Source organism: Callorhinchus milii, unplaced genomic scaffold (genome assembly GCF_018977255.1).
Source record: "Callorhinchus milii isolate IMCB2004 unplaced genomic scaffold, IMCB_Cmil_1.0 Scaffold32, whole genome shotgun sequence".
NCBI classification, from domain to species: Eukaryota; Metazoa; Chordata; class Chondrichthyes; order Chimaeriformes; family Callorhinchidae; genus Callorhinchus; species Callorhinchus milii.
Window position 1 is genome coordinate 2,588,367 of NW_024704773.1, and position 13,628 is coordinate 2,601,994.

A 13,628-nucleotide genomic window follows, 5' to 3' on the forward strand; every position below is an offset into this window, starting at 1 on the left:
TTGGAAAGGGTAAATGGAGGAAAAGCAAATTGAAAGAGATAAACCATTGGAAATGTCAAAATATGTTGAGGGGGCTTCAAAGCAAAACTGGGACATCTTGTTCCAACTTCCATTATATTTTCTAAAGCTTTAACAAAATCCATTTGCTTTAATGTAATGCTGAAGTATATATTTAAAGGATTAGCGGTAAAGGTTAATGCATTTCCCTTCAAGATTAAAAAGCTGTTAATCCGCCACTAAACTTTGATTGGTTGGAGGACTGAAAAATGAGAAAAATCAGTGTTAAGGCTGACTGTTATTGATGTTTAATTGTCTCTTGTATCTGGAAGATTAGTTCTTAGGGCTTACCTCATCAGTGCATGTGCTGACTTTGGTGGCACCAATAAACAAAACACTTAATCATGTCTGACAACTTCCTTCAACATAAGGGTCGTAGATAACACATGCCACTAACTTTAAATTGCTTTTTTTTCACCATTCATTGAACGCAACTTTCCTTACAATAATAATAATAATCCTTGCATTTGATATAGCGCTTTTTACGTTTTCTGGATGTCTCAAGCGCTTCATAGTATAGACTGTAAAGTGAATTGACTGTATATTTTGTGGGCAAAACCCGGCAGCCAATTGCGCCCAGCAGTGTCCCATAAACAGTCGTGGATTGAAGTGACCAATTTATTATTGTTTTTTTTCTTGAGCGATTATTAGTAAGGAAACTTGCCCAAGGTTTCGCCCTGCTGGAAATCGAACCCAGGTCTCTCGCTTGCCAGGCGAGTGCTCTAACCACTGAGTTACAGGACTCCTCAGGACTCCAGGACTCCAATGCTGTGAAGTGCCTTTTTGATGTTCCTCTAGCCCCTCCTCCCCCTCCAATCTTTTCCTTCCTTTTCTCGCAGCACTGGTTCATCCAGGAGTAAAGTCCCATTGCCACAGTTCCCATCTGGTACCTCAAAGTCTCCCTTTTTTTGGCAAATTCTTTGCCTTCGAAAGTCTTAACACATTCTGATATTAATGTAGAAAATGGCAAAAATTAATAAAAATCTACCTGTGACACCTTTAGATTTTTGCTGCAAAGAGCAAAGCAGCAAATCTACAATCAAAGTAAGGAGAGGGTGGTGGAGGAAGCGGAGGGTAACTGGCAGCAAGATGCCCACACTAGGTATTGCTCTGGAAGTCCTTGAGGTTGAGGTGATGAGCTGCACAATACTTGATTCCTCACAGATTATTCAAGGCAGGATGCCTACCTCAGCACAGTCAGGGTCGATGAGGTTGGGATCAATCTATTCCTCATACTGTTAAAATATTCAGCCTTAAAGAAATATTGAAAGGAATCATCATTATCATCATAATAATAGTAATAATAATAAGAATAATTCATGCATTATTTGATATAGAGCCCTTCATGTCAGGAGGGTGTCTCAAAGCATGTCACAGGATTATACTGTAACTTAACTGTAGTGATTGTGTATTTAGGTAAACAAATAGTACAGTTAGTACAAAAAATATACTTTAGTTTTAAAAAGTGAATCATCTAGGGATATCCAGTCAATGTTCACTTGAGTCCTCTCTGGATAAATTGAATGGGAGTGCGGCTTTCTGAGGTATATTTTTCCTCAACTTTGGAAGTATCAACTTTCAAGCACTCTGGGATGCTACCCTCCATGAGAGGTGCTATATAAACGCAAGTTGGTTTGGTTGCAAAATTGTCAACAGATCAGGACAACAAACAATAAACATAAGCAAAAAAGTTAATACAATCCTATAATATTGGATGTTGAATATATAATCAAGGACAACTGTATTTGGCTCTTTACACATTTGTTAAATGTGGTTTTAAAACCAAAGCTGGTACAGAATTGTAGAAAATTCTTCAATTTAATTTCAGGAGGTCAGTTTCTTTTGAAGAACTGCGGAAAACGGCTTCCAAAGTAAGACTCAATTTAAGCATTTTCCATTGTGACAACAACAACAAAATTAAATTTATATAGCACCTTTCACATCGGGAGGACGTCCCAAGGCACTAAGTTAGTTTTTAGACAAAACAGTTTTGCAGGCTAAGACTAGTGGATATGTTGGGACTCTAGTTAGCATGATCCACAATGGGAACAGATGTTGAAAGATACACCTGAATATCAGACAACTTTAATCCCAGCCTCTATACCAGTTCTTTAATATTATTTGAGTAGTGGAGATCATGAAAATAAATTTCTATTTGTTGTACACATGGACGAGGGCATCTGATATGAAAATGCTTGGATAAGATAGGGCAGTCTTAGCTGGACAAGTTACAAGTGATAGTAAACAAAATTTCTGAATAAAAATACAAATGTAAGTGCACAATCCAGATCTCCTTAGCGCTGATTTGGCTTCCAGGCGACATGTTTGGCAGTGGAATGTCAGTATCGAGACTGTTGCAGTCTCAGTAGTCTGGTTCCTGAGCCAGGCAATAGTCTGCAATATTAACCAATCTGACATATTAGATTAGCCAGTCTGGCTCATCAGCAGGACATGGAGGAGAGGACTGGTCACTGGGGATAGGGATTCTTCCCACTCAGCTTCTGTTAATCTTGCAAGCCAAAGCATTAACGGGTAGGGTGGTTCTAACTGGACAAGCAGTGGAAGCTTATCAGTGCTTTCAATGCTTTAAAACTGCAAGCTCTGCAGTTTGAACTGGTTAAACTCTAACAGTATCCCAACACAAACTCTTGTAACCTAAAGCCTTGGCTCTAGCCACCCTGTGATAAATACTTCCTGGAATTAGGTAAACAGGATGCGTTCCTCTGGGGAGACGGTACACATTCCATTCTAGATATAAAAATTTCCATGTGCAGTTGATGTACATAAGTGTAACTGTCAGACTATTTCGAATACTTGTAAGCATGGTGCCTTTCAGATTCATTTTAACACCTCAGTTTAACTTCAGAAGCCAGCAATCTCATTTTCATTACCTGGGCGATATGGATGAGCCATAATTTATCTCAATTATCTCTCATCTGAAACCTGAGAAATCGTGTGATCTTAATTACTATGTAACTGAAGCCACTTTCAGGCACCAACACTTTGATACTCACACCACCTGAACCGGTGATACATTAGATTGACATGATTCATCGTCCAAAAGAGGGCTGACCTGATAACATGAGCATCAATGCAGCCTGCTTGCAAGTCTTCATCTTCTATTCTGTTTGTAGCGGTCATTAAAAATTAATTGGGTAGGGAACTGAAGAAGATTGGTTTACTGGGGCAATGCGCTCCTCTGTGGACTGTTTCCATTCACCTACAGGTGAATGTGCAATGTGTTAATGAGCCTATTATATGTTGAGGTCACAATGCTTTCTGCTGTGAAAATTTCATTCAAAGAGGAAATGAACAAAATATATGGTGGAGACGAAACCTATGGCATCATTTAAGTTCAGTATAATAACAATAATAATCTTTACATTTGATAAAATGCCTTTCATTGTCATAAGGACTTCTCAAAGTACTTCAAAGGATTTACTGTGAAGTGTAGTGACTGTGCATTTCATTGGTAAATTATTAATTTTGGTACATGTACAAAAGAGGTCGAAATACATAGGCATGAAGGAATGATTAAAATACTAGAACTCTTTGGGGTGGAGTCCGCAAACCTTGCCTTTATCACCTCAAGGCTGGACTACGGGAACTCTCTCCTCGTCGGCCTTCCCGGCACCTCCCTCCAAAAGCTGTAGGTCATTCAGATCTCTGCAGCTCGTGTACTGTCCCGCACCAGGCTTCGTGACCACATCACTCCCACACTCGCTCACCTCCACTGGCTCCCCATCCCCCAGAGGATCAAATTCAAGATCCTCATCCTCACCTACAAGGCCATTCACGGCCTTGCACCCTCCTACTTCTCCAACCTATTATCCCCCCACGTACCTGCCCGTACCCTCCGTTCCTCTGGCTCCGGTCTGCTCCATATCCCCTGCCCTAACCGCCTTACCATCGGTGGCCGGCCTTTCAGCCGCTCAGCCCCAGCAGGATGTGACCCTCCAGGGAGAGAGTGCGCATACCATTCCAACGATCTATCTCTGGGATTTCCATGTGTAGGTGGGATGCATGGAATTCTCAGTTTGGTTTGGATACTCTTAAGCATAGGGATGGATTTCTGCATGTATCAAATGAAGTAAATGACAAAAATATGTATTCCTTGTATTTGGTTTAGCAGCTTGTCACATCATTGAAACATGTCAAAACGCTTCACAGGATTTTAATGTAAAGTGAAGTGACTGTGATTTTGAAGGCTCACGCAGCAGCTAATTTGCATATCGTAACGTCCTACAAACAGTCATGAAGTTTCTGAAAGTACAGATTCTTGAGTTATTTAAGAAGCAAGGCCGTTTCTGCACACTCTGCATCAAGTGATATACTTGGTTCTGACAGCTACATGATGTCACAGTATGCTGTCTGCAAAGAAGAGCCATCACATCAACATAGAATGCAATACAATATAAATTTATATTTAAGGGCAAGTCAAAAGGACCCCAGAATGGGGTTCCAGAGAGTGGGGGCACAGAGGCTGCAGATAAGTGGGGCGAGCAGGGCAGGGGATTTGTTGAGTGAAGGGAGCGACTGGGCTGGTGGAGTTTGAGGAGATCACAGAGGTAGGATGGGGCAATATTATGGAGGTATTTAAAGGTTAGGAAGAGGATCTTCAAATCAATCCTTTGGGGGATGAGCAGCCAGGGGAGCCAAATAAGGATGGGGGTGATAGGCTCATGGAGCCTAATGCGGGAAAGGACACAAGCTGCAGAGTTTGGGATAGAGAATTGGTGTAATCTAACTGCACGTGATGAATAAAACAGAGATAAGAATCCATATGGAAAAGAAAAGAGAGAGGGAAGTTTGAAATTCAAAGAATAACCTCATCATTCGCTGTAGAATTGGCTGTAGCGCTTTGGGTCGTCCTCCCGACGTAAAAGGAGCTCTATAAATTTAATTTTGTTGTTGTTGTAGAATAGATAACAATAAAACTTCTTGGATGAATCAATCAGTAAAATCTAAGTTCAATTAGATTTCACTTCATGGTTGTTTGTGGGACATTCCTTTGCATAAGTAAGATGGCACATTCCCCTAATATAATACAGTGACTAGACTTTACAATATATCCAGTGAAGCGCTTTGAAACATCCTCCCAATGTGAAGGTTGCTATTTTAAATGTGAGGACTATTGTCAGTAGTGAATTGTGGGCGTCAATCAAGGGGGTGGCTGCTGTTAGTTGAAATGGAGTTGCTGAATTGTACAGAACTTTGCAAGTTAATATAACATGCAGGCGTGTATTTGAGGGCAATAACACAAGGCACTATGCAGCAGATATTGAGAAAAGGTGGTGAGCTTCATTGTAATTTTTATCCCCAGAACCCCTCAATCTGGCACTGCTTTGGAACCAGTTCCTGATAAGATATTGGGTTCTATCTGTAAATCATGTGTAAACACAAGTGTATTAGGCACCATGTGTAAATGCTTGTGTAGAGAGAATATTACAGGTGTCCTAAACTATATAAATAACCAACCAAGCATTTTTATTAGTTAATTACATAATTAAGGATAACGGCAATTTCCTCTTTACACATGGTTTACCCTTGGCTCATAATAGACCTATTCATCTTGTGTTTATACATAGGTTACAGAGCAAATCAAGATACTAAAATACTCTTAACGTGTTGAGTAACTGAATGAATGATTACAAAGGCGTTTAATTAGATATTGATGGAGTCTGCAGGAGCTGAATGCCTCATATTATAGAAGATTGTCTCTGTGATCAGTGCAGTAAACATTCACCAAGTTAAAATTTTCAGATTCGCTCCATGGCTCTGCCACACAGCTTGGATTGATCTCTATACCTTTAATCACTCTTTGTTGGAATAGATATAGAAGTGTAAATCTCAGTGTAAATCTTTGGTTGTAGGATTGATTTCCATTCTTTGTATCAGCAGGTTAAACTTCATCACTTAAGCCATCTTTTTTAAGTCAAAAACTTAGTGGATCCAAAATGGAAAGATAAAAGCAGAATAACCTTCTTTTGAAGGGAATTATTTTGTGAACTAAAGGGAGCAGCTGTCCTGGGGTACAGGTGAATGATGCGAAAGGACTTACCAAAGAGCACAGCGTGTAAAGGGATGCGTTTTGGAAGTGAAATGAGAAGGTGAAGCTTAAGATAAATATTTCAGAAGATCCTTTGGTAATTCAGACTCATTCAGCTGCTGCTCTTGTTTATTTATGAGGTAGGTGAAGGGAAGTTTGAAGAGAATTAGGAGATTATTTCACATATAATCTTTTAGTTATTTTCTTCTCCTTCTTAAGATACCTACCTCAATCCATACACTATTTCTGTTTTGAAATAGCAGACTTCCAGGCCTCTGATAATGTACAAGGATTTTCTTTTGTGTGAATTTAGGTCTAAATCCTTGATGCACATTAGTGCTACACTGCCTGCAACATAACTCAAGACATTTCATGAAATAATGAAACAGAGTAATGAAAATGGCAGCAGGAATATATTGGGATCTTGATTGTAGTTTGGCTTAACAACCCATTTCCAAAATTTGTGCATCGGGTTAACCATGTGCAAACACACAGGTACAGAGACAACTACAGGCACTGCAACTTATTTAATTATGAACCAGTGAAAAAGATTACAATTATAATCTATAATCATATAATTTGGCTGTATATGTTTGCACATGGTTAACTCATCCTGGAGTGTTAGCCCAACCCACAAAATAGACCCTATGATGCACTGATTTCAATTTTGTTACTGTTATTCTTTCTCAGTGAACCATAGTTGAGTGTTTTTCAAACTGCATCTACTTGAATAAATTCAATGGAGCTTAAGCTTGTGATTTTAACCAGCACTATAGTGCAGATAGTTTTTATATAAAAAAAACTGATGTATAAATGTGTCACAACTGAAACAAATATTGTACTTGGAGACAAAAACAAAATAAGAGAATAATTCAAAAAAACCTTGAGGTTTTACTCAATCACATTGAACAGTGTGGTCACAGAAGCCCAAGAACTTATACCTGAATCAAATAAAAGCCTGTTGTTTTACTGGATCTCACAAAAAAGAACTTGTATTTTATAGCATTTTACTATTTGGAAATGGTCTCAAACTGCTTCACACCAAGAGAGATGCACATATTGTGAGGGACGCGGAGTAGGAATTTATCTCAGGAAAGGGCTTGATGGGTCTCATGGCCTTTTTTCATTCCTTCAAAGCTACGTATGTATCTGTGCAAATATTGTCAAGTGCAGTGATGGTTTTGTGCAGGAAATACAACAGATATTTGCACCAGAAGATCCCACACACAATCATGACCAATTTGGCTGGAGGTTTGTTGGCCAGGGCATTGTGAGAAACTCCTTTCTTTTCCTCAAGATTGTGAACGGGATCTTTAGAATCCATCTAAACAGGCAGACTAGTCAACACTTTAACATCTTATCTGAAAAAAGATACCTCCAACTAAGCAGTGTCCCCCACAGTATTGGGAAGAGAGTTTCTCCAGGTGTCCTGGCCAAGAATTCCTGAAAATAAAATTGATCTTTCACTTCATGGCTGCTTGTAGGACATTGCTGTGTGCAAAATTAGCTGCTTTGTTTGTCTACAAAATACACGGTCACTGCACTTTATAATACATCCTGTCAATAATAATAATAACAATAATAATAATCCTTGCATTTGATATAGCGCCTTATCACATCTTCAAGACGTCACAAAGTGCTTCACAGAATATACTGTAAAGTGAATTGACTGTATATATTATGGGCGAAACACAGCAGCCAATTACGCACTGCAATGTCCCACAAACAGTCATGGATTGAGTGACTAATTTATTATTATTTAAATTTTTTTCAAGTAATTATTACACCCGGAAAAGTGATCCGCCAATTGACTAACACCTGGGTTCCTACTTACTGCTAGGTAAGCAGAGGCTTGTGGAGTAAGGAAACATGCCCAACGTTTCACCCTGCTGGGAATCAAACCCAGGTCTCTCGCTTGTGAGGGGAGACTCACAACTGGTCCACAGGACTGCCAAGCGCTTTGAGACATCCTACTGACATGAAAGGCACTATATCAGATTCACGGATTATTACGAATCATTATTATGTTATTATTATTGCACAGAAGTGACAGCAGCCCTCTCTGCAGGACAGTGCCAAATGAATAATTTTGGTGATGATTTTGTCACTCCATGAACATACAGTATATTTTTAATAAAGAAACAGTAAAGTAAAATGCCCATTTAACTAATGTTAGATGGAATATGGCAGATACAGTGCAGGGATTCAGAAGGTGCGACTTACGTGATTTCAAATCGAGTGGTCTGTCTGGCAACACTGATATGCATAGGATTTTGGCGCTTGCTTTATACCAACCTCCACGTTGCATCTGCTGCTTCTGACTGGAAGTGGGACAAATGTACTTAATTTTGGAAGGTGCAGTTGATTTATTCTACAGTCACCAGTCTCTAACTTGCACTACATGCACAGCTTTGAGTGGATTGGTTGACTGAAGAATTTTGCAAATGTCTTATCTTAAAGTCTGAGGAAAATAATTTTCAAAGTCAGTTGAGGTGCACCGATCCAGTTTTAATTTAGATAACATTAATATAATTTTACGGATGGGTTGGGTTATTAATGACTCATTTGTATTGCTGGAGCAAATTGTTATTGGTTTGAAGAGAGAAACAGAATTTATATCTCCCATTCCAAGTCACTCTTACCAGGGAGCTGCAGAGATCCACTTATTTGTGCTGAACGGAGACAAGAACGGAGTTTTTCAAAAAAATATATATCTTAAATCTTAAGAAAATCAAGTTTAAAAAGTTCTTTCAAAATTTATAAATTGATTTCATTCCTCAAACCATTTGGTAACGTAATTTATAATAATGATAATAACAATAATCCTTGCATTTGGTATAGTGCCTTTCACATCAGGAGGGCATCTCAATGTGCATTGCAGGATTTACTATAAAGTGTAGTGACTGTGTATTTTGTTGTTTCGAGTATGGGCTCCAAATGATTTTTTTGCGTTTTAAATGTGATTATATCGTATTTTTAGAATCAGTTTGACACAAACATGCATGGAATCAATATTATCTGTGCTGTATCAATGGGGCATAAAACTGTGCAGTGAAGCAAGCTAGGTAGTATAACCTTGCAACTATATAATGCATCGTAGAGTAGATTTATAATGGTGGTTATCGGAGGTTCTTGAAGTGCTCAGTATGTATTTAATATGTGGCTACTTTGAAAATAAAGAGGTAAGAGCTTTGAGGTCACATGCATATTTGAGGGGTGTAATTTTGCTTTTTCTGTTTCAAGAAGAATATTCATTTGTTGCAGGAAATGCTGCTGAGGTTAACCCCAGAATTTAAAGGACGGCATTGAGGGAAGGTTACCTACCATAGAACTTTTGTCTTTTCAGCAAAGACAGAGTAACTTGTTAAAGGAGTTAAGATTATGAAGGGTTATGGACACTTGGGGTACTGTTTTCTGCTATGCATAAAATCCATTCACACTGCACAGATATTCCCTGATCTTCAACAACAACAAAATTACATTTGTATAGCATCTTTCATGTCGGGAGGATGTCTGAAGGTGCTGGACAAAGTTACGGACGTGGGCTGAGGGTCAGGGTGGGGGAGGGTGGAGGGCAGGGGGGAAGCAGGGAGATCAAAAGCATAATCAAAGAGGAAGGTCTCGAGGTGGGTCTTGAAGGTGGCGAGCAAGGAGGTGAGTTCCAGAGGGTGGCGCCCCGCCAATAGTGGGGCGAGCAAGGCGGGGATGTGAAGCAGGCCAGAGCACGCTGAGCGGAGGGAACGAACAGGATGGTAGGAGGTTAGGAGGTCGGAGAGGTAGGGGGGAGCAAGACCATGGAGGGCTTTGACGGTGAGGACCAAGACCTTGAACTGTATCCTCTGTGTGATGGGAAGCCAGTGGAGTCGGGCAAGGATGGGGATGATAGGGTCACGGAGCTTGGTGTGGGAGAGGACATGGGTTGCAGAGTTCCTGGATGATCTGCAGCCTATGGAGGGGAGGAGTTGGGGAGGCCGACAAGCAATGAGTTTGCATAGTCGAGCCTTGATGTAATGAATGCATGTGTGAAGGTTTCAGCGGCTCCGGTGTGAGACAGTGGTGGAGCCCGGTAACGTTGCGGAGGTGGAGAAAGACAGAGCGGTATGGCGCAGATGTGGAGTAGAAAGGGTAGTTGAGAGCCAAACAAGACCCCAAGGTTCTGGACTGGCTTAGCAAGGTGGAGTGCACAACCATGGATAGTGATGCTGTCAGCGCCTGAGGTGAGGAGGCACTGGTGGGAGTCAATCAGGAGAGCCTCGGTCTTGTTGATGTTCAACTGAAGAAAGTTAGCTCTCATCCAGGATTTGATGTCTGACGGGCATTCTGTCAGGACAGCAGTGGTCCTGGAGTCAAGGGTTGAGGCAGAGAGATAGAGTTGGGTGTTATCCACATTCATGTGTAAGTTAACCCCATGTCTGGGGATGATGTCACCAAGAGGGAGCATATAGACAGTGATCTAATTATAATAATAATCCTTGCATTTGATATTGGGCCTTATCACGTAGTTGAGCTGTCTCAAAGTGCACCATAGAATATACTTTAAAGTGGATTGACTGTATTTTGTGGGCAAAACCATCTGCATAGATACTCCATGATCTCTAAAGTTAACCAAGTTGAAAACTCCTGAGCCAATCATCCATCCTTCATTATTCAACCAAATTGGTTCCCTCCACAGGCAACCTTCCTTCCGCTCCACCTTAATAGCATGAAAAAGCGTTGCTTTCATCATAGTCCGTTACTATCCTTGTAAACTCCAGCTATCTGTCAAGTTGATATTTTTTTAAAAAATCCTTTTTGAAAGACTTCATCTGTTTTTGTTGAGAATCCATTCCACATATTTACACTACACTATGAGTGAAAAAATGGTTCTTTAATCACTAGTTATTAACCGTATTGGTAGCAATCAAATACTTGGTCTCAAGTAACCACTGATTTTGTCTTATTCTAAGAATTACTTGGAGTAAACAAACCAAGCTCACCAGCTTTTGAAGTTTATACAGTTCTGTGTATTTCTTACCAAACACATTGATATAAATGTAGAAAAGTATTCCTTGCGAGCCATCTTCGATCTTTGTTTCCCAGCCATTGAGAAGATAAAGAACTATTAATTCACATCAATACCCTTGGTGAAAGGAATTCCACAGGATGGATTTTATCTGACACTATAAGCATTTATAGTAGGTGATGATAGAATGCTGTGATGACAAAGATCTGAAATCATTCAATACAATGGTCAAGTAATGAATCATTCTCCAGTTTGTTTGTGGGCAAGGCAGACTCGGTGTTAAAATAACAATGATGAACACAAAGAGAATCTCAGATAAGATTGTTCTGCTGTTCTGCTCGATAAGGCATCTGAAACCTTTCACAATCAGTGCAATTCAGCAACGCTGTTGGTGAGAGTTCCGCAGAAAGAAATGGATAAATTTTCACTCTGCCTGAAGCAAAGATGCTTATACAGATACAGTATTCAGTAGGTCCAGTGAAAGTTGGAAATACTTTTCAAGTTGCAGAGTGTCATAACTAAATCCAGCTTCACACATCAAATTCACTACAGCTGTTCTGCCTCCTGGTAATATGAACCCAAATTTATCTAACCAGGGATCAGTAGTTTTAAAGGGCTTTCTGAAAGCCTGTTTTGCAGGTGAATCAGTGAGTTGACATTTACAAAAAGGACCAATTTAGCTCAGTTACAGCTTCCATGAAAATAATTGGTGAAGCAACATTATTAGTTAGTGGTCCATGACATGGAAGTAACCCCTTGGATTTCAGCAGTGTTTCCAAAGTGGATAATAAAACTAGATATTCCCAATATTATTATTTAGAGTTTTTATTTATCATTTCATTAAAGGTTCCCAAACAATGAGGTTCAAAAGATTTTCAAACAGGATAATTTTGGCAAGGAACTGCCAAATATTTTCGAATACTTCAAAGCATTGGACTATAAGTGAAAGGGAGTGGGAAAGGCCAGCAAGGCTGAATAGGTACCATCTGGGATGGAAAATAATGACGTATTTGCTTGACTTTGGAGATCAAGGTTTCCACATTCAAATGGTTTTACCTCCAGACGCTTGCCTCTTTCCTGTTCTCCCCTTCCCTTTATCCTATGGAATCAAAATCAGAGATCTCCCTCTCTTTCCCTCTCACACAAGGACTCTGGAATGTTACCCTGTGTGTGGGTGCAAGTTGTTGTTGTTGATGATGCTGTGTGTGTGCCAGGCTAGGCAGTAAGGTGATGAAGGGAGTTGGGTTCTAGGAAGTGGAAACACACTACTTAGTGCACTGATTGCTGGCATATGCATAGATATAAATACTGTATTAATAGTCTTTTCAATGATTTTTTTTCACTGACTGTTGTCGAGTCATTTTGGGGGCTTTTCACTTTAGTATATCTAGCCCAAATATGTTCCTCTGAAGTTCTTTTGAGCAACACAACATGCAGTTTATGGGAGTCCAAAATGGCATATGTGCACACATTCTTGCAGTTGCTGGGAAAATTACACAATATCTAAGGTATTGAGAACCTGCAATGAACTCGCGCAAAACTAAAACCATTTAGTTTTAGTGTATCTCCAACGTATAGGTGCAAAAAAACTCACAAAAATTTAGAGTAAAATACTTGTTTTCTCATTAACTCCACAAATTGCATCAGCCTTCTTAATTTATATAAATAATGTTCACTACACAACTTAGGGCTTCTTATGAGACCTACAACATACACTACAATGTATGTATTGATATGTGATAGGAATGAGTCTTACTGAATGATTTTGAGGACAGCTCAGGTATAAGTCTCACTATAAGGGTGTGCTGCTGTAGCTCCCTATTGTGCCATCATTGCCTTTGTGCATCACCTTAATTCATAAGAAGAGTTGATGCCTGCAAGTGGTCAGGTAATACCCAAGGTTTGTAGAGTTGTTGCAGGAAGACCAGAGAGCCAGCGGCACTTCAGAGAGGGTTAAAACGTTTCTTCATTTGGATCAAAAGGCTGTATTCAAAGTATTGCATGGATCAAAGCATGGATGCCTGTACTGAATGTTCGTAGTTAGTATGACCTGTCACTTTCCTCTTGGAGGATAGAAATCAATGGCATAAACACACATCAAGCTAGTTGAGGGAAAATAAAGTTCAGGTCAACTCATTTCCTCAGCTTCCAGCAATGACAAATTGAACAGGTAATTTTGGGTGTGTGTAACTCTAGTAGTTTTAATCACTATCTTTATTGAAGGCTGCACACCATTTCCAAGGCAGATGTTTTCAAAAGAGGTGATGAATTCTGAAGTAAGCGCAATTGTTCAACATGTCTTTTTGAAATATAGTAAGTTAGAATTTAATATTTTGGGTTGGCTAAATTCACTATTTCAGTTTCCACTTTGAAATATCTTCTGTAAGATATATAGATCACACAATATTTCATACTAGTTACTCGTTTCTCTCTGAGATAATTGCAGAGAAAGAATCAGAACTCTAGAGACTTTGGAAAAGGACATCCTGCGTGAAAACTTAAAAAGAGATCATTTATCAG

General features: G+C 39.6%; 1 non-coding gene across 1 annotated transcript; it reads right to left on the reverse strand.

Annotated features, from left to right (window-relative positions):
- Positions 1 to 729: 729 nt before the first annotated feature.
- trnaa-ggc lies at positions 730 to 801 on the reverse strand. Its single transcript has one exon. It is a non-coding gene; the product is annotated as a tRNA-Ala (tRNA).
- Between the last annotated feature and the right edge of the window lie 12,827 nt (positions 802 to 13,628).